The 25,505-nt window shown below is 47.5% G+C and overlaps 1 long non-coding RNA gene across 1 annotated transcript; it reads left to right on the top strand.

Annotated features, from left to right (window-relative positions):
- Window positions 1-13,033: 13,033 nt before the first annotated feature.
- On the top strand, window positions 13,034-13,978 carry LOC132316983 (uncharacterized). Its single transcript, XR_009483973.1, has 3 exons — window positions 13,034-13,062; window positions 13,531-13,635; window positions 13,861-13,978. It is a non-coding gene; the product is annotated as an uncharacterized LOC132316983 (long non-coding RNA).
- Window positions 13,979-25,505: the final 11,527 nt, after the last annotated feature.

Here is a 25,505-nt window from a genome sequence, read left to right as displayed (position 1 = left end):
ATTTTTTATTTTACTGTATGTATTTTATATTAATTTACTTATTTTTATTTTATTTTAATTTAGTTTAGTTTAGGTTAGGTTTTTTTATTTCACTTTGTGTTGGTTTACTTTGTTTTATTTTATGGTATGTTATTTTATGGTTTGTTATTTTAAGGTTTATTATGCGGTTTTATGTGATTTTATGTTTTTTTTCTGAACCCCTTGCAGAGCCAATGCTCACTAGCGCTAACACAACGCGCGTGTGTAGCCAGGAGCAGGCTGATGCATTCTTCAGTTTAGCTTGAAAAAACCAGCCCTTGCTGTCTGGCAAAGGAATGCCACAGAGCCACGGAAAGTCGCAGCAGGAATACAGGCCAAGCAGTCCCTGGTTCCTGAAGAGTGACAACTTGAACTATGAGCATCGGTCCCGACCACACACAAAAGGACAAGAAGAAGAAGAAGAGGTGTGTGGTACCGTGGGGTATTTTCCAAAGGATGACACATCTCGATGACAAGCACACTTTCTACCTTCCAAAAACTGCTCCGCTGTGCTTCTTGGCCAGTGACGCATGAAAAGCGCTCTCGGGCCCGCTTGTCCTGCACGCCGGGACAGCTGAAAAGTGGCAGCTCCAGATGGTGCAGCGAGCCTGGAGCCCTTCCAAGCGCAGGCAAGAGCCCCTGGGGAAATGGAGCCGAGGGAAGGGCAGAGCTCGCTCCCGCTCCAAAGTGGCACTGGGCAAGAGAGCTCGAGCAAGCCAGGGCAGGAGTGGCGCCTCGGAGGTGCAAGAGCAGCAGGCAAGAAGCGAGGCGAAAGGGCCCGGAGGAGCTCTGCCAAGGGGCTGTGCTCAATGCTACAGAGGAGGAGAAGCAAGCCCTGGGGGCCACCCTGGGGGCCCGCCCTGGGAGTCTAGAGAGATTCCTCCCCCCAGATGTGGGGCACGAGGGCCACCTTCGTGGAGCAGGAGCAGCAGGCACGTAGCCAAAATGGCCCAAAGGAGCCCTGGCAGGTGGCGGTGCTCTGTGCTGCAGAGGAAGGCAAAAAACCCCCGGGAACACTCGCTAGCCCACCATGGGGGGAAAAAAAGCCTTCCTCCCCCCAGCTGCGGGGCACGAGAGGCCATCTTCGTGGTGCATGAGCAGCAGGCAGAGACCCAGCCAAAAGGGACGAGAGGAGCCCTGACAAGTGGCCATGCTTAACGCTGCAGAGGAAGGCAAAAAACCCCTGGAGACCGGTGCCAATCCGCCCCAGGGGAAAATTCCTTCCTGACCCCAGTGCTGGCGATCGGCTAGTCCCTGAGCATGTGAGCAAGACCTGCCTCCTCCTCCCACAGGCTGCTCACACCTCCCAGGAGATGCCCCAGCCCTATTCTCCCTTAACCTGGAGCCACCTCAGGGGCTTCCTACAGTGGCCAAAGGCCCCCCGGCCTGATCGACCCTGCGGGCAAAATCCTTCCCGCGCCCGGCAGGGCACCAGTGGGTGCTCCAAAGCACTGGGACCCCTGGCAACACCTCTGCATCCCATTTCTTACGGCTGCTGCCACTGGCTCCGCAGAGGATGAGGACGGCGAGCTCTGCAGTGCTCCTCAAGAAGGCAGTCCCTTGGTCTTGCCACTGCTTATCCAGCTGAAAAGGCCTGAGAGCCTTGGGCACCTCCAGGCCTGGGTGCTGCTTCTCATCTCCTGAGCAGCTGGTGTCTGTTCCCTGAAGGCTGAGGCAGGATTTTCATCCATCAGATGGGCTCTGAAGGGGGCCCTGTCGGGAGCTGGCCTGGCAGCGGAGAACCTCCAGCAGCCTTGTCCCACCTCCTCCTCTCTTCCTCCCTCAGCCCCCTCTCCAAGTAATTCCACCGTCTCCTCATGGGCTTCCTCTTGGATCTCTTCAGGCTGCCCTCTGGCAGCGGGACAGCAGCTCCCTTTTATCCTGTCCCAGGGCATTGTGACTGCGCCGTTGCCAGGTGGTGGCCTTGTGACGTGGGGGCGACGGGGCAAGCCATGCGCAGCCCCGCCCGCCACCCCTCTGCCCAGCACCCTTCGGAGGAAGGCCTTTGGGGTGCTGGCCCCGAGGCAATCCCCGTGCCCTGGAGGCCCAGAGGGCTGTCCCTGCCCTTGGTGGCCATGCACTGGGCACAGCTGCTGGGTGTCCCTCTCAATTCATCTGCACGTCCAGACTAGGTAAAGAAGGGCATTTACACCATAGACATGCCTTTCCGTTCCCTCTGCATGAACTCTGCAGAGATGTAGAGAGCATGCAGCATATTTCCTCACCATTCCTTACCAATGCATCAAGGCACAGTTGCTACTCCTCTGCTTATGGTGAGGTCTTCTTCTTGGAAAGAAGTCCCAAATTGTTTTGTGTTCTTGACTGTCTTTTTCCGTGCACTTCAGTAGCTCTTTTCCTCCTTTGACCTTCACCCGTGATCCCTTTCGTGAAAGTGATGGCAGCCCTCTCAAGCCTTTGTCTTGCTCCTGTTAGTCGTCTCCTTCTGTAGGCCCTCCATACCTCTCATCAGCTGCTTAGTCTGTATTTGCCTTCATCCCAGATGCAATTTGTCTTTCTCGAACCCGAGAAATGAGAAATATCCCTAGTGGTACAGGTGAGTTCTCACCAGGGCTTTGCACAATGCTTGCCTTCCCTGTGGAAATATCTTGCCTGACACACAAGAATGCATTGGCCCGTATCATATCTGTGGCTCACAGTCACCCTGTCATCTACTCATGGCTCCAGGAACATTTACCTACTCTGATGTTTCCAAACTGGAGCAGAAACTCATGGCGCTCCACCTGAGGTTACCTGCAGGTGTTACCTGCAGTTCTTCACACGCATGCTTTATTGATGGAGGGGCTGCCTCTTCTGTCAGAGCTTCAGCTGGTCTGGAGCATGGGGGCCATAGAAACGTACCATGAGATACAGATTTTTCTGGTCCGTGGATGCCATGAAATCCCAAATATGATGTGGAGAACAAATGTATCTTTTGGAGAAGGCAGGAAGACTACAGATCTTGAACGATGGTTTTCTGCAATCTAAATTTAAAAGACCTGACCCCGAACTTCACTGTTTCATGCATTTGATGGCATCAAAGCATGAAGGGTGGAGCCTGAGAGATGCGTTAAGGAGGCTTTCAGCCATCAGTAGCCTGCTGGAGTCAAGGTCCATGCAGTCACAACCAGCAGATCCAGCCCTCCAGCTGCCGAGTGAGCTACGCACGGGCTGTGTGAGTGGGCTCTGAGCATGAGGCTGGTGCTGTCTGTCCAGTCACTTTCAAAACGTGTGTCTGCCTCCTAGGGAAGAAAATAACCATAGCTGGCATTATTTGAGCTTCCATTTTGGCAGTTTTGTGGGAGAAAGTGCCAAATCAGCCCAGATGCTGAAAAAGCTGCAAGAGAGGAAGCGCTGATGGGTCAGTGCGATGCAGTTTATGGCACTGCTGTCTGTGGGGATCGGCTTTACTCTCCAGGAACGTGAATAAAGGTTGCTGGTGACTTTTTAAAGGAATGCTGCAGGCATTTAGTGAAGAGGAAGGTTGTTGCTGATAAAGCTGATGTGGGTAAGCGGTTGGCTGGCCAGGTGGCCGTCTGACTCTAAAAGGCAGCTGCATCTCTTTCAGAGCCCCTAAGCTCCTGGAAGATAGCTGTAAAGAAGGACTGAAGAATTTCTTTTCACAGAATCACAGAATCACAGAATCACTAAGGTTGGAAAAGACCTGTAAGATCATCAAGTCCAACCAAAAAAAAAAAAACCCAAAAAAAAAAACCAAAAAAAAACCACCACCAAAAAAACCCAAACAAACCACACCACACAACAACAACAAACCACAACACACCAAAAACCAACCCACCCAACACCACACAGCTCCATGCCCATTAAGCTACATCCCACAATGCCACATCCACACACTCCTTGAATACCTCCGGGGAGGGTGACTCAACCACCTCCCTGGGCAGCCTATTCCAATGTTTCACTACTGTCTCAGTAAAGAACTTTTTCCTGATATCTAGCCTGAACCTCCCCTGGCGCAACTTGAGGCCATTTCCTCTTGTCCTGTCACTAGTCACTTGGGAGAAGAGACCAACACCCACCTCTCTGCAACCCCCTTTCAGGTAGTTGTAGAGAGCTATGAGGTCTCCCCTCAGCCTCCTCTTCTCCAGACTGAACAACCCCAGCTCCCTCAGCCGCTCCTCATCAGACTTGTGCTCCAGACCCCTCACCAGCTTTGTCGCCCTTCTCTGGACACGCTCCAGCACCTCAATGTCCTTCTTGTAGTGAGGGGCCCAAAACTGAACACAGTATTCGAGGTGCGGCCTCACCAGAGCCGAGTACAGAGGCATGACCACCTCCCTGCTCCTGCTGGCCACACCATTTCTGATACAGGCCAGGATGCCGTTGGCCTTCTTGGCCACCTGGGCACACTGCTGTCTCATATTCAGCCGGGTGTCGATCAACACCCCCAGGTCCTTTTCTGCGGGGGAGCTTTCCAGCCACTCATCCCCAAGCCTGTAGCGTTGCCTGCGGTTGTTGTGGCCGAAGTGTAGAACCCGGCACTTGGCCTTATTGAACTTCATCCGGTTGGCCTCGGCCCATCGATCCAGCCTGTCCAGATCCCTCTGCAGAGCCTTCCTACCCTCAAGCAGAACAACACTCCCTCCCAACTTGGTGTCGTCTGCAAACTTGCTGAGGGAGCACTCTATCCCCTCATCCAGATCATCAATAAAGACATTAAACAAGACCGGTCCCAAAACTGAGCCCTGGGGGGACTCCGCTTGTGACCGGCCGCCAGCTGGATTTCACCCCATTCACCACAACTCTCTGGGCTCGGCCATCCAGCCAGTTTTTTACCCAGCGAAGAGTGTACCTGTCTAAACCACAGGCCGCCAGCTTCTCTAGGAGAATACTGTGGGGAACAGTGTCAAAGGCTTTGCTGAAGTCCAGGTAGACAACATCAACAGCCTTCCCCTCATCCACTAGGCGGGTCACCTGGTCATAGAAGGAGATCAGGTTGGTCAAGCAGGACCTGCCCTTCATGAACCCGTGCTGGCTTGGCCTGATCCCTTGGGTATCCTGCACGTGTCCTGTGAGCGCCCTCAAGATGAGCCTCTCCATAACCTTCCCCGGCACCGAGGTCAGGCTGACAGGCCTGTAGTTCCCCGGATCCTCCTTCCGACCCTTCTTGTAGATGGGCGTCACGTTGGCAAGCCTCCAGTCATCCGGGACCTCCCCCGTTGACCAGGACTGTTGATAAATAATGGAGAGTGGCTTGGCAAGCTCCTCCGCCACCTCCCTCAGCACCCTTGGGTGGATAAATTAATACGACCACCTGACAATGTCCATGTGGTGAAATTACTGATGATGTTATTCTGATACAAAGGAAGTTTGTGGGGTTTTTTCTTTTGATTAATAAAAGAAATTATGAAAACCAGCTAAAGCCTATGTTGAGAGTTACACTTGAAAACAAACTGGTAGCCTGTGCATTTTAAGTCCATGCTTTCCTCTTTGCAAAGGACCCCACAAGGCAAATGAATGGGGAAATAGCACATCCTGACATAATTAGCTGTCACTATAGTAATTGCATTCCTGTACTGTGGGGGAACACGGTGTGGGAATGCAATCGCATAAATTGGGCCCCACCATTTAAAAAGGATGTTAAAGTATGCGAATGTGTCCCAAGAAGGGCAACAAAGGTGGGGAAGGGGCTGGAAGGCATGTCCTCTGAGGAGCACCTGAGGACTCGGCGTTTGTCTAGATTGCAGATGAGGAGGCTGAGGGGCGACCTCCCTGCTCTCTGTAGCTTCCTAAGGTGGGGACGTGGAGAGGGAGGTGCTGATCTCTTCTCCCTGGTACCCATGCCAGGTTGCGTGGGAATGGCTCAAAGCTGCGTCCCTCAGGGGAGGTTGGGACTTGACATGAGGGAACATTTCTTTACCAAAAGGGTAGTCAAAACCAGGAACAGGCTTCCTGGAGAGGTGACTATATATATTGTAAGAAAGATGGGGTGAGACTTTTTCGTAGCGCCTGTTGCAGTAGGACAAGGAGTAATGGTTTTAAACTAAAAGAGGGTAGATACAAGGCAGAATTTTTTTACAATGAGGGTGGTGAAACACTGGACCAGGTTGTCCACAGAGGTGGTAGATGCCCCATCCCTATCAATCTTCAAGGTCAGGTTGGACAGAGCTTTGATCAACCTGATCTAGCTGAAGATGACCCCACTCATTGCAGGACTGTATGACTTTTAAAGGTCTTTTCCAACTCAAACTCTTCTATGATTCTAAGATGACAGGGTTTCAGAGTTCACAGTAAACCTTTAATTAACATGGTCTGGATCAGGTATATTGATAATATTCCCACAGGTTTGAATAATGCCCTAGGAAGAGCCTGTAATCACATAGCTGAGGCCAAAAACAGATGCAGAAGGGAGGGCAAACTGCACATTCACAAGCAGAAATCACTGTCACAGGTTTCCATGCAAAAGCACTATCGCTATTTAATAAAATAAATAAAATCCCATGTTCAGAGCTGAATGTCCTTGCAAGCATGGGCAGCTAGAAGGATACTGAAATGCCTGCAATATAGCATGTCTCATTGCAGCAGCAGATCTGACAAGACCAGCCTTGCTTTGTGTCCACTAGAAACACAGTATTTCTGGTTTTTTCCCACTGAAAACAGCTGTGCTACTGTTGTGGGGCCATCACACTCCACGGGGAGACAGAAAAGATGGCAGCTCCTTACCTTGAGGATGTGCTGAAGTCCTCAACGTATCAGCTCAGTACAAATCTGAGCTCCCAAGTCAAGTTCACCAGTAGGACAGATCACAGCATTGATCTGCTGCATACAGGCCACCTGAAAAAACAACCAACCACACACAGAATAGAGAAAACTTCTGAGCGTGGACTGGAAGTCAGTGGTTCAGGACTTATTAGAAGGCCAGAGGACAACACACAAAGCTGCAGCAGAAAAAAAAAGCAGTAGAGCCAAAGACATCCTCACCAAACTCATCCCGCTCCAAGCTCTCCAGCTCCTGCATTAGATTCCAGGTGCCATGTCCACAAAGACCTGAGGGAATACGCTTCAGCACCACCGAGGTTCCACTCTCCAGGCCATCCAAGAGGGGCTTGAATCGCTCCACTCCATCCATTTCTGCTTTTCCAGTAAAAGCCTCCAACAGCTGCTCACAGCTGCAATGAGAGAGGATCAGCAGCTACCCCACAAGCCAGGACAGGAGTGTGCAAGTGCAGACCCGTTGTAAAATGAAGAGTGAGAGTCAGAAGAGAGACTCCACTGAGAGGCTACTAACAGTTGAAAGCTCAAGAGCAGGAAAAGGCAGGACTTCTACCACCATGTACACGGGTTGAGGCAGGACACAGAGGATACACAGACCCTTTGTAGCATCTATCATCATGCGAGGGACTTTGATACCAATAGCTCTTCCCAGAAGCAGCATCCTCTCTTTTGTACCCAGTGGTGTTTTGCTCCCAAACTAAGGAGAAAAGAAAGTTCGAATCAATATCTGAGACCAGGCCAGCTCTAAAGAATAGGGCAATGGGAATGCCTTGTGATTGAGGATGCTCTGAGAAACAAGGCTTTCACCTGGTTGTGCATAAAAGCCTTCAGACATCAGATGATCTCTTGCCTGCCCTGTGTACCATATAAACTGTGAGGAAGAAAATAAGTAAGCTGACAAACTTTTGGAACAAGACACCTCCCCTCTCTCCTCCAGATCCCTCCGACTAGGCTATGATGAGGACTTCAGCACCAACAGTCACACTGAGATTCCACCTTAATTGGCTCTTACCTCCAAAAGACAGGAGAAAAGGTTGTTGATGCAGGAAACCACCACACTGAATTCCAATACAGCCAAGATTCACACTGCTATCAATTGCCCCTCTACTCACAGGAATCCCTAAGCTCAATCCCAAGCACACACAGCCCCATCTCCATCTCAGAAGAGATCTTTAAGCCCCCAAACAAACCACTGCCTCACCCCACATGAGCAAGCTGCCCAAATGCTCTTCCCTTTTCCCTCCCTCCCTGGCTGTACCACACTGAACTGGTGGTATTTATTTCTCTCCTCACATAACCAGACCATATGCAAAGAATCCTGCATATGAAAATTCTCTGCAGTCACCAGGGACTGCTCTTCCCCAGTTGCACCACAGCGCACCACAGTGTCATGGTGTCATCACTGATGTGACAATCAGCAGAAAGCACAGGAGGTATAAGTCTTTACAGACCATCTTTTCTCCTTCACATACTCCCTTTAAATCGTCTCTTCAACTCTTCCCAATATGTATGAGGCTTTTGAAGATAACAGCTTTATACTAGATTTGAAGAAGTGCTTGTCTCCAAAGGCTTTTCTGCTGTTCATCTACATTTGTTGTTCATGTAATAAAACAGTAAGCAAGTGTACCTAATTTCTCCTAACATGGGCATGACCACGGTTCGCCCCACAGCCAAGACCTAAAACTCACCACAGGGCCAAAGTGTGGGTGGATGGGGGAGTGGGTGAGTGCAGAGGCTGGACGAGCGTGGAGGCAGAAGGGGTCTCCAGCAGAAGCTGAGGGATGGCTTTTCCCTGCTGTTGTAGCCACCTTTCTCCAATCACAGAATCACAGAATCACAGAATCACTAGAGTCGGAAAAGACCTGCAAGATCATCAAATCCAATGATCAACTAACACCACCATGCCCACTAAACCACGTCCCACAATGCCTTGTCCACACGTTCCTTGAACACCTCCAGTGATCGTGACTCCACCACTTCCCTGGGCAGCTTATTCCAGTGTTTCACCACTCTCTCCATAAAGAAATTTTTCCTACTATCCAGCCTGAACCTCCCCTGGCACAACTTGAGGTCATTTCCTCTTGTCCTGTCGCTAGTCACTTGGGAGAAGAGACCAACACCCACCTCTCTGCAACCCCCTTTCAGGTAGTTGTAGAGAGCGATGAGGTCTCCCCTCAGCCTCCTCTTCTCCAGACTGAACAACCCCAGCTCCCTCAGCCGCTCCTCATCAGACTTGTGCTCCAGACCCCTCACCAGCTTCGTCGCCCTTCTCTGGACACGCTCCAGCACCTCAATGTCCTTCTTGGAGTGAGGGGCCCAAAACTGAACACAGGATTCGAGGTGCAGCCTCACCAGCACCAAGTACAGGGGCACCATCACCTCCCTACTCCTGCTGGCCACACCATTTCTGATACAGGCCAGGATGCCATTGGCCTTCTTGGCCACCTGGGCACACTGCTGTCTCATATTCAGCCGGCTGTCAATCAACACCCCCAGGTCCTTTTCTGCGGGGCAGCTTTCCAGCCACTCGTCCCCAAGCCTGTAGCGTTGCATGGGGTTGTTGTGATCCAAATGCAGGATCCGGCACTTGGCCTTGTTGAACCTCATCCAATTGGCCTCGGCCCATCGATCCAGCCTGTCCTGATCCCTCTGCAGAGCCTTCCTACCCTCAAGCAGATCAACACTCCCTCCCAACTTGGTGTCGTCTGCAAACTTGCTGAGGGTGCACTCTATCCCCTCATCCAGATCATCAATGAAGACATTAAACAAGACCGGTCCCAAAACTGAGCCCTGGGGGACTCCGCTTGTGACCGGCCGCCAACTGGATTTCACCCCATTCACTACAACTCTCTGGGCTCGGCCATCCAGCCAGTTTTTTACCCAGCGAAGAGTGTACCTGTCTAAACCACGGGCCGCCAGCTTCTCTAGGAGAATACTGTGGGGAACAGTGTCAAAGGCTTTGCTGAAGTCCAGGTAGACAACATCAACAGCCTTCCCCTCATCCACTAGGCGGGTCACCTGGTCATAGAAGGAGATCAGGTTGGTCAAGCAGGACCTGCCTTTCATGAACCCGTGCTGGCTGGGCCTGATCCCTTGGGTATCCTGCACGTGTCCCGTGAGCGCCCTCAAGATGAGCCTCTCCATAACCTTCCCCGGCACCGAGGTCAGGGTGACAGGCCTGTAGTTCCCCGGATCCTCCTTCCGACCCTTCTTGTAGATGGGCGTCACGTTGGCAAGCCTCCAGTCATCCAGGACCTCCCCCGTTGACCAGGACTGTTGATAAATGATGGAGAGCGGCTTGGCAAGCTCCTCTGCCAGCTCCCTCAGCACCCTTGGGTGGATGCCATCAGGCCCCATAGACTTGTGAGTCTCCAGGTGGCATAGCAGGTCGTTAACTGCTTCCTCCTGGATCATGGGGAGCCTATTTTGCTCTCCATCCCTGTCACCCAGCTCAGGGAGACGGATACCCTGAGGATACCTGGTGTGGCTGTTAAAGACTGAGGCGAAGAAGGCATTAAGTACCTCAGCCTTTTCCTCATCCTTCGTGACAATGTTCCCCGCCGCATCTAGTAGAGGATGGAGATCCTCCTTGGCCCCCTTTTTGTTGTTAATGTATTTATAGAAGCTTTTTTTGTTGTCCCTCACGACCGTGGCCAGGTTGACCTCTAGCTGGGCTTTCGCCTTCCTAATTCCCTCCCTGCATGACCTAACGAGGTCCTTGTATTCTTCTTCACTTGCCTGCCCCTTTTTCCAGAGGTGGTAAGTTCTCTTTTTTTCCCCGAGCCTCAGCATAAGCTCCTTGTTCAGCCAGGCCGGCCGTCTTCCCCGCCAGCTCTTCTTACGGCACAGGGGCACTGCCTGCTCCTGCGCCTTCAAGATTTCCTTCTTGAGGAAGGTCCAACCTTCCTGGGCCCCTTTGCCCTTCAGGACCGTCTCCCAAGGGACCCTCCCGACCAGTGTCCTGAACAGGGCAAAGTCTGCCCTCCGGAAGTCCATGGTAGCGGTATTGCTCACCTGCCTCCTTACTTGGCTAAAAATTGCAAACTCTATCATTTCATGGTCGCTAAGCCCAAGACGGCCTCCGACCTTCACTTCTCCCACCAGACCCTCTCTGTTCGTAAACAGCAGGTCAAGCAGGGCACCTTCCCTTGTAGGCTCGCTTACCAGCTGCGTCAGGAAGTTATCTTCCACACACTCGAGGAACCTCCGGGACTGTTTCCTCTTAGCTGTGTTGTACTTCCAGCAGACATCCGGTAAGTTGAAGTCCCCCACAAGAGCAAGGGCTTGCGACTGTGAGACTTCTGCCAGTCGCTTGTAGAACGCTTCATCAGCTTCTACGCCCTGGTCGGGTGGTCTATAACAGACCCCCAGCAGGATATCCGGCTTGTTGGCCTTCCCCCTCATCCTTGCCCATAAGCATTCAACCCCGTCGTGACAATCATCCAGCTCTATACAATCAAAGCACTCCTTGACGTACAGAGCCACCCCACCGCCTCTCCTTCCTTGTCTGTCCCTCCTGAAGAGCTTATAGCCCTCCATCGCAGCACTCCAGCCATGCGAGTCGTCCCACCATGTTTCTGTGATGGCGACCACGTCATAGCTGCCCCGCCGCACGATGGCTTCCAGCTCCTCCTGTTTGCCGCCCATGCTGCGTGCATTGGAGTAGATGCACTTGAGCTGGGCTATCGGTCTTGCCCCCGACAATGGCACGTCACCCCTAGGCTCACCTCTGGGTAGCCTGGCTTCATCCCCTTCCCCCTTCGAGTCTAGTTTAAAGCCCTCCTGATGAGGTTTGCCAACTTACGGGCAAGGATTCTTTCCCCCCTTGGGGACAGCTGAACACCGTCTGCACTCAGCAGGCCCGGTGCCACGGAGACCACCCCATGGTCAAAGAATCCAAAATTCCTCTGGTGGCACCAGTCTCTGAGCCACGCGTTGACCATGTTTGCTTTCTTATTCCTTTCAGTGTTCCTCCCCGCCACTGAAGGGATTGCAGAAAACACGACCTGCGCACCCGATCCCTCAATCAGTCTCCCCAGCGCCTTAAAGTCCTTCTTCATCCCTTTCACGCTTCTTTGCTCTATCTCCTCGCTGCCAACCTGCAAAACTACCAGCGGGTAGTAATCGGTGGGCCGTACCAGACTGGGGAGTTTCCTTGTGACCTCTCTCACCCGGGCCCCAGGGAGGCAGCAGACTTCCCTGTGGGTCGGGTCAGGCCGGCATATTGGGCCCTCCGTTCCCCTCAGGAGGGAATCACCTACAACAACCACCCTCCTTTTTGCCTTGGTAGAGGTGGTTGTGATGCGTGGGGCAGGCTGTCTCGCCCTAGGCAGCCCCGCAGATGGACTTTTGTCCATGTCCTCGTTAGCCTGGCCCTTAAGTTCCAGAGCCCCATATCTGTTATGTAGGGGCAGCTGAGAAGGTGAGGGTGAGGGAGGCCGGGAGGGGATTCGGCTGCGGCCCCGCGGAGGGACCTTTTTCCATTCCCCTTCACCTCCTAGGTCCCCTCCTTCTGCCCGGCGGCAAGAGGGTAAGGGATCCTCTGCTTCTTGTGGAGCCTCCATCCTCTGTCTTTCCCTCAGGGACGGTAGGGCATGGCTCCACCAGCCTATCTCCCTCTCGCACTCCCTGATACTCCTCAGCCTCTCCACCTCCTCCTTCAGCTCTGCCGCCAGGCTGAGCAGATCGTTCACCTGGTCGCACCGCACGCAGGCGTTGTCTCTCTGGTCCTCCGGCGCCAGCAACAGGCTCAGGCACTCCGGGCAGCCGGAGACCTGGACAGCCGCGTGCTGGGGCGGGAGCTCCGTCTGGGTCGCCACATTCCTTCTGGCAATGGCTTTCGGCCGAGTGGAGACCATGGCTGGGCCTCTTCTGGGGGGGCAGTGACCACTCGTCCGGAGAGCCTTCAGAGCCAGGAGGGCAGGACTGCGCCCTGCCCGCTCGCCTACCTGCTCGCCCTGCCTGCGCGAACTGACGCACCACGCCCTTCTGACGCGCCACATCCTGTTTGCCCGCCCTGTTCGCCGCGCTCCGGGTCCTGTCTTGTCCTGTCCTTCCGAGGAGCAGATGAAAAAGGGCAGGAAGACAGTGAGGGCAGCTGTGAACATGCAGGTACCCGCTGGCCAGTGCCTGCCCACCCCTGGGTCAGGATCCCACCTCAGTGCGCCCCGGCAGCCCCCATGATGCAGAACCTCAGCTCTGCTTTCCTGCTTTCAGCTCCTGCACAGGAGATGTGTGGAAGATCTGGGCCACCTCCTAGAAACCTTTCTGGAGGCAGAGGAGACCTCTGCCTGCTTTGATGACGTGGTCCATGTGAGTAGCCGTGGGGCAAGAGGGAAAGTGTTTCAGGGGCAGAGAGTGGAGGTCTTAGAGGGTGTTAGGAGGTGGATACCTTTCCTGCGGGAACGTGGGGCTTTGGCTCCTTGCTCTGAGGCTGTGCGTCTGGCCGGGGCCAGGGGCTGAGCTGGGGGACGGGAGCGCCCGGCCACTGCAGCCTCTGGCCAGGCAGAGCAGTGGGCCCTGTTGGAGGGAAAGCCCAGAGCCAGCCCTGAGCTGGCTGAGAGCAGCCTGGAGGAAGGCTGGAGTGGGGAGACGCCGGCAGGGTAGCAACAGCGGGCTCAGGGCAGAGGCGGCTGGAGGGAGCGAGGCAGTGGAGGCAGCAGTGCCAGTGCTCAGTAGGGCTGGGGTTGGCACTGGGAAGGGGCCAGAGAAGGAGGGAGTTGGAGAGGGATCTCAGGGAGAGAAAGATGCCTGTTGTGAGAGAGATGCACCCTGCCTCAGGTCCTGAAGGGCTGGCTCACCTCAGCCAAAGAATGGGAGCGGGAGAGAGCCCTGCAGGTTTGCACCCACGTGCTGGGAGTGTGCAAGGAGCGATTCGAGCTCATGGTGAGTAGAGCCCCCCCGCGTGCCCTGGCGCCCTTTTCCCACCATTCATGGCCCCAGAAGGGAACCGTGCCCAACTGGGTGCTGGGTTTTGGGGCTCCAGGGATTACGGGGCAGCCCTTCTGCCTGCCCCTCTGCCCGGTCGCTGCTCAGGGAGCAGGATGGGCGATAGAAGCGAGCGGGTGCTGGGGCTGCCTGCGACCCTTTTCCTGCTGCTCTCCCCTGCAGAGAGGACGTCCTTGCAAGCGGTTCGGCTCCCTGGTGGGATTGCTGGCGACTCTGACCAGCGACTGCCTGGCCACGTCCCGCCAGAGGGCATGGGTCTGCCTTGGCTACCTTCTCCAAATGCAAGGTAAGGAGAGTGGGCGCTTCCCAGCCTTGCTCAGCCTGATCCTCCCTCCCTTCCCGGCCTGGCACCACCAGGATCCCACAGGGCCAGGCCCCATCCCCAGGAGGGAAGGGGGAGGCACTGTGCTTGGCTGGTTTTGTTCCCCCACCCTGTTAGCCCTCGGCCTCCCTGGCTATCTCAGGAAGGATCCCTGGGAGAAAGTCACTGAGTCCCACCTCCCCAGTGCATGTGTGATATTGGCTGGTCAGGGCCATCCGCCACTGCTGTCTGAACAGGATGTTGTCACCAACTCTGGGGACTGTCCCCCTCCATGTCTATCCCCCTCCACATTCCAGGAGAGACAGAGGGTGGTCAGACAACTTGCTCGGATGAGGCCCCTGACATTCCAGAGGGTGCCTTCCCCCTCGCTGCCTTCCTTGAGCCTGGAGAGACAGGCAGCTACCCAGGCAGTCTCCAAACTCATCCCTGCCAGGGAAGGAATCTCCTGCCGAGCACAAGAGAGAAAACCAATTTGCTGCCCAGAGCAAACGGGGCAGGGAAGAGGGATCTGAACTGCAGGCCCGGGGCGTGCTGCAAAGGGTTGTGTTTGAACCGTTTCCTCTTCAGGCAGCAGGGTCTGCCTGTGCTGAGGCAGTCACGGGGAGGTTTCCTGCCTCCCAGAGACGATGGTGGCCTGTGTGGGAACAGGGGACACAGCTGCTGGGATCAGAGGCCAGTGGCTGCTGAAACCCTGAAGCCCCAGCAAACAGTTCAAGCAGGGAGAGGGCTCTTTCCAGCCCAGGATTTGTCTGCCATTTATCGGGCTCAGGAAATCCTGCTGCACCGAGTTCAGGAGGGCCCTGGGTTTCCCTGTGGCTTTCACTGCCACCCCCTGGGTTCTCCTTGAGCAGTATCTAGGGCCAGAGGTTGGGTTTCTGTGGGCGTGACTCCCCTTTTCTTCTGGTGTTTGTTCCAGCCAGGACCATGAAGGTGGTGCCTCAGGCAGATGAGATCAGGTGCCTTGGTGAGGAGCTGAACAGCCCAGACACCGTGCAGACCTGCGCCAAAATAGCAAAGGTAACTGGCCCCAAAAGAGCGGGGTGGGGGCCCAGCTCCTGGGCTCCTGCACATCTCCCTGCTCCCCTCCAGAGTCTCTTGCTGTCTCCAGAGCAAGCTGTCCAGGACAGTTGTTGTTAGCAAGTAGCAGGAGGCTTTGAGACAAGACTGTCCTTTAGGCATGCTGGAGCAGATACTGTATATGTGTGCGTGTGTGAGTGCTCTTGTCAGAACACAAATTTGGTATATAAGCAAACATCATGGTGAGGGAGACACTTCCAAATCAGTTAGCTGCATCAGATGTAAACAGCGCTGCATGCACAGCAGGAGGAAAAAGTGATTTCCCCCTCCATGACTGCTGAACTAACAGTCCTGTCAAGTTTCCTTTCCATTCTGAATTGCTGGAGCAGAGCTGTGACATGGTGTCTCCTGTTCCTGACTTCTCTCCAGGCTGTTTGCAAATGCATCCCTCCAGCGCAGGCTATGGACTTTCTGACTGCCATCCTGAACAGCTTCCTGCATGTCAGACCCACATGTGTGAAGCCACTATGGAAGTGGGTGTTCATCCTCCTGGTGGAATGCAGGAAGGAAATACTCCAGGAGGTAAAGGAGACCTTTATTTCCATTTGACTTTGTCTTTTCTCCTGTTGGCTGTTGCACAACACCCTGTGCAGTTGGCGTGCACTCAAGAAACACTGCCTGTGTGCTGAGCGGAGGGGCTACTGATGGTCTGAGTCGTACATTCGCAACTGCTGCTGGCTTCTGGTGACAAGCATATGGGCACTTCTTGTCCAAAGTCTGCTGTCGGTCCAGGTCCTTCCCATGAGTGAGGCAGTTATCACTGGGAGGCACCAACCTTGCCATTCCTCCCCTTCCTCCGAGGTCACTGTCAGTCCTCCCTGCCCTGAGACCTACTTCACCCTTCTCTTTTTTCACTGGTCCCCAATTCCCTCTACTCAGGGCTTTGTTAGGCATGCTAAATTTTCCACTGGTTGGATACTTCTTCATTGCTCTCATTGCTTTCCCTGACTGTGGTGTTTCCCATGTAAATCATACTGAAAATCCTGCTACTAATATAGCAGCATAGCTACTACTGCTACTAATACAGCAGTAAGTAACTCTCACAAGAAACACGAATCAGACCCATTTGGAAGGCTAATTGGCACACATACAAAGTGCCAACAAGTACTTTTATGTCTCGGTTACCAAGGATCTTGAACCATGTTCTCTTTGTGTTAAAACGTTCCTTTCATAAAATTTTCTGACTTCACTCTGACCTTGTTAAGTGAAATTGAATTTCTCTTTCGCATTTAGTAACATACTATTTCAACCAGTACACAGTGCTGATCATGAAGAAGGTAGTTTGCATGCCATAGCTGTTTTATTTTCAAAGAACAGGGCTGTCCAGCGTATCCCTTAAACTACCAATTTGTTCTTCTGACAAAATAAAGTGTATGTGGCTTTCCTCACAGAGATCAGTGAGAAAAGTTGCAAGATAAACTATTTTCTTTTGTGATCCACATGCCTAGCCCATTCATCCAAGAGCTGGAGTAGCACTGATAGCTTCTGTACTTACAGAGATTCCTGCAGTTCATCCTCAGGGTAATCAGGTCCACATGCTCTTAAACATAGTGTGTTCATACGGCAATCTTCGTGGAATGCTTTGGGGAAGTGTACAGTGACAGACAGATGTCGAAGACGTCTCCGAGCTCCTCCACCTTCCAGCAGTTAGAATTTTGGACCTGTAGATGCTCATGTAAATTTTACCCTTGGTACTTTTTCCTCTCCCAGCAAATAATGTTAACAAAGGCAAAAAGGAACTGGGAGTTTACTTGAAGTTCTTTTGGAATTATTTATTTATTTTAAGACCTTATTAATTTTCATGTTGTACTATGTCACAGACTCATAAGGCAAAGTCAATGGAGAGTTATGCTGAGCTTGGAAAGTTTCCAGTCTTTTTTTTTATTTAAGAGCTTTATTATTCACAGTTTAGAATTTAAATATTCCTTAGATGTAACAGAGACACATAAGGTAGAGTATTCAAAACCTGTATTTTGCCATAGGCACGTTTTCATAGATTCTACAGCTCAATTATTTTCAGTAGTTGCAGAGTAGCTAAAAAATCTAATGATGATGATAATCATTATCATAATAACATGCCTTGTTTTAAGGAAATAGGAAGCAATACTGAGGCCTGCTGGATGTGAATTCTATGTATTTGGGTAGAGTCAATCAGCGTATTTGAAATTTAACAGAGAACGGTAAAATTAATAACTTTCCCACACACCAAACAAAACCTGAAAATAGATGCTATACACAGGATTGCCATTGTATGAAACTCTTCATGCCCTTTAATACTACCAGCAATTTTATATAAATAATAGTTACGTAGCCTAGTGTATGATCTCGGTGGCTTAAATTCTGGATGGGCAGTGCCTCCTGAAAGCATAAAAGCCCTTTTAGAGACGAATGTCCCATTTGGTGCCATTAAACATATGTTGCTTAAATTCTTCTATGTTCCACCCAAACCTCTATAGGCCTTGAGATTTCCACCTGTTTGTCAACATCTAGGGAACTGGGCTAAGAGAATATTCTTTTATTTTATTTCATGGATAAATGTTGAATATATAAGCACTGAAAAGAAAAGATGCTTTCACTGAAGACACCGTTTGCTTGAATGATTTCAAAATTTTATGGTGCTGAAGATTTACCAGTCATCTCTTCCTATAAATTAAAAACTAGTTCACCTTCCACAATTAGCTCCGTTGTTTGAACATATGCAGCCACTACAGCTCAAGTGTGATGTGGCTCAGCAACAAGCTAGTGATGTCAAAGTCTCTGCAGATGGTCTCTCATTTTAAGAGCCAAATGAAGGCCTACAGAGCACTCTCTCCTGCTTACAGCATGGGGCACCTTTTGCCTACTAAACGCTCAGTTTTGCTATCTGCAAGAAATATGAAGAGGAACATTTTTCTGCTCTGTTGAAAGCAGAAGAGAAGTCCTATCTCCTTAGCATCATTATATGCACTTGTGTTTTCCGTGCTCAGAAAAGGTCTCTTGAAGAGCTAAGCCTACTTAATTTATTTTATTAAATCTTGATTTTTTCTTTAACTAAAACAAGTTGTGTTCTTTCTGTACAACTTTAGAGGCACAGTGTTTTTGTATTTTAAATATTTGCTAAAGGGCTAGAAAGGTATTCTCAATTTTACTAAATAGAGAAGTTTTCATGAAATCTATCTTTGCTTCTTAGGATTTCAAATAATAGGATAATAAGACATACTTTGAAAAATATCTTACACTGATATTTTATTATTTTGTGGCTCAAGACTAATCCTTAATATACCTGCTATGAGTGGAGCCTCTCTGGTGTCTGCTTGAAAACGTATTGTGTTTCTTGTAGGTCCCTGGGCTGGGAGCTGGGTTTTGCTTGTCTCCACCTTCTTTTCTTGTCTCCCTCCTTGTATACCTTATTTCCTTCTGGTGTTGCATCTGTACTGCTCTTCAGAGTACCTGTGCTACTTTAATTTTGAGTCGATATACCTTTTTCCATTTCCTCAGCCTGCTCCTCATATCATTCTTACTGTACTCTTTTCTGATTTTCTCATTTGGCTGCCTGACCCTTTGCTTTTGCCACTCACTCCTCAGTGCACTTAATTTCATTTTTTCCTCCTCTCAGATACTTACCTGACTCCATTGAACATTCTCAATTTTTAATCTCTTAATTTCCTGTGATGAAGACTAGAGAACCCAATTCTTGCTTTCATGTTCTTTAGAAACTGGGGAAATTAATGACTACCTCTATTACAGGATACCAGTGTGCTTCTATATCTATGTTTTTTTAAAGAAGCAAAAGTTAGTTGACGGTGGTCTTGCCTTGCTTTTTGATTAATCATGGGAATTGGAAACTATTCTCAGCAACAGCAAAATTTTCCTGATATACTAGGAGAGGCGATATGAAATAAAGTGAAATAAAATCTAGCTAGAAATATCACGGTTTGCTTTTGTTGAAGTGTGTATGACAGTACAGGGTCAGTCACTAAGGGAGGAGAGGAACACTTCTCCTTTCACAAGCATTTTTCTCTCCTCTTGATAATCCTCTTTGCTAAGGCTGGAGTGCTGCAAAGGTTTTTATTTTTTTAATGCGTGGTGCAACTGTAAGAAGATTGAAGAGAAAACATAACATAAATGTAACATATAAAGTGCCAAGGGATTGGTGCCAGACAATAAAGTTTAGATACTTCTGAGCATGGTTTTTTTTTTTTTTTTTTTGTCGCCCATTTACTACAGTCAGTATGTTCAATAAGAGCATGGTGGTTTTACCTCTTTCTCTAACAGTGCAGTGAATCTCCTTTGTCATTCTCATTTGCTGGCTTTCTTAAATATGGTAGTGTTTGGGTCAAGATGACTGGAGAATAAAAATGGGATAAGTCATTGCCTTCAAAAGACCCGTGTTTCAATTAATCGCTAGATCTTGATACAGCCCTTGTCATGTTTTTAGATATATGGAGCCATTTTACATTTCTTCTGTGCAAAATATGAAAAAAATGCATAAACTTTTATGTAAATTAATAAAGAGGGGGGAAAAGGTAGGAATAAACTGGATTATCAGTAGCATGCTACATGCTTCTTACTCCAGCCAGGTTTCCAGCAATGTAAGAGAGGAACAATAACATCTGTTGTGGATGGTTTTTGAAAAAGTGCTCTGGACATCTTCATAAATCATGAATGATGATCTGCAAGACAAGACCTTTGTAGAGTTGGGGAATGTTTAGAATTTTAAAAGTGTATACAAATATTCTCCTAGAACTTTCCATACGGAGTTCTTTACCTCACAGAGTAAAACAAAAGGTGGATTTAAAGATTTTAGAAAAATAATTTGAGAGTGGCAACACACTCATGTTGGGGGCAATTTCCAAAGAAATCAATCTATTCTGAAATCACATAAACAAGTTCCCACATTGTCAAAAGTAATTAGATTCCAGTAGGTCTCATCTGATTTATTGTAAAGCACTAACAACAGCTCAGTCTTTAATTTGTGTAAATGCTTAGCAGAGTTATCTGAATAATTGATTATTTGGATCAGTATTTAAAGGAAAAAAAGAGGAGTTGACCTGAAATAAAAAAAAGTTTAAGCTTTCTGATTAAAATAAAAATTGCTGTGGGGGGCCAAAAAAAAATTAATTGACTCTTAAACTAATTTTCAGTAGTTTTTTCTTATTTAAAAACTGAGTGAAATTTAAAGAAACTCAGTTATGAAACACAAAAATAATAAAGAACTATCTTCTAGTAATACTAAAATAAAATGCTCTAACTTTTTTTCCAAAAAATGTTTTCTCTTTTATTGTTCGCTGAAAATATGTAATGATATTGACCAAAATCTATACATGTACAGTTAACCTGTAACTACCTTTTTAGTGGATAAAGTACATAATGTTGGTAGGCATTCTTTTTCATTAATTTACTTCGTAGAAATTTGGAGATTTTAAGGGGAGCAGATCAACATTGTTTAAAATGACACCTATTTAATCTCTGTCTTCCTTCTGTGTTAGCCTTTTCCACTTCTCCAGTTTTACTCTCAGTTCTGAATACATATTTAATACTTCATCATGCACGACAGAAAATTCTGATTGCAAGTTTGCTTCTTAATATTTTCTTAATGAAAATGTCTTCAGAACATGTTAGAAAAATTTTGGAGAGTTAACATAAGAAAGACTGGAACTAGAGAACATATTTTTGAAAAATCCAAGTGGTATTTTTAGAACTTAGTGAACAATGTCTTTTTTCTAATAAAATAAGCACATTCTAAGGAAAAGAAATCACAATACTGCTCAGAATGCAGCGAGAGCTATGCAAATTGTAGTGTTAGAATAAATGAAAAATAGCATAAATATTGGGAACGATGATGTTTTATCTAAGTAGAGTTGATTATAATAATTCCTGTCTCAAACTACTGAATTGCTGATATTGACTCACTATCAACAGATATATTCAGGACTATAAAAGACGTCAGGATTAATTAATGTGTCTAGTCTGAAAGATGTTGTACTTATGATTTAACACAAAAAGGTAAATACATCATGCCACAAGAATTTCTTTTATGTCATTTAACTATGTACATTCTTCATTTTAGTCCTTCAACAGACTCAGCTCTGTGAAGAAATTCAATAAATACAAGACCTTTTTACAACTGCTATTTTATCTCATTCCAACAGGCAAAAGTATTGCAGTTAGATAAAAGTCTAGCCATCTGTTCTGGAAATTAAATTCAAATAAATGTTCATATTTTATAGTTGGTGATACTTCAAGGCAAGTGACAATGCTATAGAGATTTTGACCAGACTTGCAGGAAGAGCAGTTCCTTCATGGTGCTGAGCCTAGATAAAAAGGCAGAGAGAAAGGGTGCAGAATTTAGGAAAACCATAGGAATGCAAGCATAAGTATTATGCTGTCAGTCATAAATATTAAGGTGGCATTGCATCTGACATTCCCTAGTTTATACAGTGTCTTTTTACAGTGTCACAAACATGTAAGAACTTTTCTGTTGTCAGTGCATTCTGTCTGCATTTGCCTATGCATGTTCTGAAGCAAATAGAACGTTTTACACAGCAACCACTCAAAGAAGTTTATCCTGTTACTTTACAAGAAGAATGAGCTTTTGAGCTTTCCTGAGACTGTGGTTTTCCTTACTGTATAACTATTTAGTAGGAAACACCTCCTGTGCCCTGGAAGCTGGACATTTGCTTGCGTTAGTGGCAGAATTATTGAGTAATATTATTACATGTGGTGGTACTCTATAGCCTACAGTTAACAAAGTATAGTTATTCCATATTTCAGGGGGAAAGTAAGGTAATCGACTTTTAATGTAATTTTTTTGCTACTCAGATTTGGTGAATGTTTGACGTGTGAAGCGAGTACCTATGACTCACAGTCTTGAACTTGGGGATATTGGACTGGTGTGGGAGACTGAATTAAGGCAATCTTTTCCTGTCCTACCTTTCTGTGGTAATCGCCTAGCTGCACAGCCCTGGGAATGTTGCTGCCAATACAGGTAAGAGTAACAGCAATTTTGTTACCCCGAATAGCTAAATCATGAGTCTTGTGATTTCTTCTCCTCCTGCATTCCTCTCTTTTAAAACATGGGATTAGAGGAAAAAAAGAAAAAAAACAGAGATTCTTCGGAAACATAATGTACCTCAGGAACTTTTTCTTTGCTTTCTGGTTGGTGTGCCTTTACATTACAATCTGCCAATACGTTCATGTTTGTATCTACATCAGGGCTAGAAACTAGCCTCTGTTTGTTTGTTTTAATCAAAAAAGTAAATAGCAATGTAATTTACCTCTGTTACGTACAGACAGAAAACTAGTCATAAAACTAAATATAACCTGCATGGAAACCTAAATGCAATCATACCTGGACTGGGAGATAGTAATTTTATATGCAAACAACTAAACTTAAGTGATGGAGGAAAGAATACAAGGCAGTGTCTTACTCAGGACAGAGAAATGACATTACTGTGGCTAAAGCCACAGACAATCACTCAAGTAATGTATTGGGGAATTTTTATAATATCCCTTGAGGTGAATTAAACACACATTTGCGCCTAAATATGAAAGAAAAATTTAATGAACAATGCACTGGGCAGAGACCTACTGCAATATGTGGTTCTGTATGAAGTCTGCAAAGATGTGCAAATATGTGCCACAAGCAGATTCATTATATTCACTTGCACCAACACCAGTCCTGAGAGCAGTTGCGTTGGGCACCTTGGCCCAGCCCTGGGTCTATTCCCCAGCCCAGCTCTGCTGCCCAAAGGTGGCCCCTGAGCTTGGGCCCCTGAGCGCTCCCATGCCGGGATGGGCTAGGAGACAATGCTAAGGCTGTTCCTTATCTCACTTCACTCTCTTGCAAGGAGACCTTCTGTCTCCGCAATTCCTGCTTCCAGCCACTTCAACCCCTTCTTGCAGTTGGGCCTCCTTGCCCTCCATGCCAGATCATTCCCCTGCGACAAATTACCACTGCTGAACGGTTATAATTAGAATTTCCCCTTCAAATGAAATAAAAGAAGTAAATCATTCAATCTAGTATTGTCTCATTTTTATCACAGGAGAGTATCTGGAACCTCTCCATAAATGTCAAATAGTAGAAATGTTGGAAAATTGGGATAAGTGGAAAAGAAACTTTTTAAGGAGATGGTTTCTCTCAAGATGACCAGCGTAAGAATGTTTAAAATAGAGTTCTCACTGCTATTTTGAGTGCCACCTGTCAATCCTCTGGAGTAATTCTATCACTAGAAAAGCATTTAAAATGAAGTAATCCTAACTCAAAATTGCAGTACAATTACAGTTCCTAGCTCCTGTAGAGTCAAATTGCTGGTTCTTAATATCCTGCTGTATCTACTGAATTAAGGTGTGTAGATGTGTGATGTAGGAGGAATTGCATATGCATTTCAGAATTTCATTTTTGTTTTATGTGGGGACTTCTTTAACTACATAAGATCTATAACAAGCACTGGCAAATTTGATCATCTTTTCTTCCTCCTGTTATGATTGACTACCAAAATGAGATGAAGAAAAGACATTCAAAAACCTCATCTATCCCTTCTGCAAGATAATTACTGAATGTGTAATATACAATATCAACATTTCTGTTTCCTATCTTTTCTCATCATAGATAGAGTGGTAGCTAGTATAAAAATTCTATCAGTATGTTAATATGTAAGCCTCCATAGGTGTGACTGTTCACTCAACTCCTGCTCAGATTTTGACTTGCATACAGCTCATGCTAAGGCCTGAGGGACGCGGGGAACAGCACCAATGGGTCAAAGCAAGGGCGACACATAGGCAGGACACAGTGGCCAGAAAGAGCTAAAGGTCGCTATGCAGCCGTATCACCTGCAGCTTTCTGTCTCCTGCAGCCATACTCCTTGCATATTGGTGGTCTGTCAGTTTCTTCAGAATCCACTAACTCATGGAAATAGCATAGACCATAGACCAAACTTCCGAGCTGGATGGCATAAATACTTCAGATTACCCCAAAAAGTTTTGGAAGCTGATTCAACAGCAGCTGGACTATTGACGCTTTCGTGCTTGCTGGTGTGATACAGGGCATGCCAGCACCATGGCAGAGGAGGAAGGATAACCATACTCATCGTCGGCTAGGTAACTATTTTGCTTGTAGGTGCACGACTTACAAGTTACCAGTTGCCAGTTATGAGTTGGGAGTTATGAGTTAAGAATTAGAGAACTTGTGAGGTAGAAACCTCATGACTTAAGAGATGAATTAAGGAATTCACATGTTATACTAGTCTGTACAAAGGGACTTGAGCCCTCATTTGTCATGTTTGTTTTCTTTCTTAAAGAGCTCATAAAATAAAGTTTAATTTACAATTGCCATGTATGTTTAATGTACATTGCCATGTAAATTTGAGAGATTCACCTGGGCCCTGACAACAGGTGATGTACAAATTTACAAAAGACTAGAGGTAACCCTTCCTCCCCAAAATTCATAGCCATTTTTTTCAGTCCTTTAGGGATTTTGATGTTGAAGATAGGACTTTCACTCACATGAAATGGGTATGCTGTGAAGGTTTGCACTGAAGCAATCTGTCTGGAGCCTCTCTTCCTGTAGTGTTTGCTTACTCCACATACATTAATGGATATACCTTTACTGCCTTTTTTATGCAATACGGTGATAACACACCCAGTTGACAAGCGGGTCACAGGAGGTCATGCTGGTAGTCCTTGGTAAATCTCTGGGAGTCAGGCAGAGTTCAGCCTAAATCTTATAGAACACACTTTGGTGCCAGGCCTTTTCCTATGTTAAATTGCCAAGAACTATTAAGCTTGGAGGCTTGGTTGTAGATTTTTATTGTAAAAGTTTGAAACACCAGTTTTACATTTTAGACACCCTGCAGAGATAATTAATATTTGCACTAAGGTTTTGTTTAATATCACATAGAAATGAGTCAATACTGTATTAGCAAATTCTGTAGTCCTTAGCTCTGTTTATTTATCTGTTTACATAAGAACACTATGGCTAAGTAGCCGTATATTGAGTAACATAAAATATTAAAAATTGTTTATATAAGGAAATTTTTAAAATGCTTTAGGAACATTTTGAAGTCAATATGTGTTTATCTGAATTGGATTGCGGGACCACCTAAAGTGTGGTCTGTTGACACCAAAATAAAGTTTGTAAAACAATAGAACTTTCACATCTAGGCATTTTCAGATATTTTGCCTTAAAAATTTTGATTAAATGCTGATGAAATGCAGTCAGGTATTTTCTTGCCTTAATGAATCTTACCTTTGATGATGCATAGGTTACATTTTAAAAATTTCAGAAATTCGATTGCTCAACTCAGCAGCAGTTTGGTATGTGTTAGATTGTTTTGTTTAATTACATATGATACAGTCAGAATATGGTCTGGCGTTTTCAAAATCAATTAATTTTTACTGTACACCCAATTATTATTGGCTGAGTATGAAT

Source organism: Gavia stellata, chromosome 4 (assembly GCF_030936135.1).
Source record: "Gavia stellata isolate bGavSte3 chromosome 4, bGavSte3.hap2, whole genome shotgun sequence".
In the NCBI taxonomy this organism is placed as follows: domain Eukaryota; kingdom Metazoa; phylum Chordata; class Aves; order Gaviiformes; family Gaviidae; genus Gavia; species Gavia stellata.
Note: the sequence above shows the minus strand (reverse complement) of the source record. Positions and strands in the feature narration are given on the sequence as shown.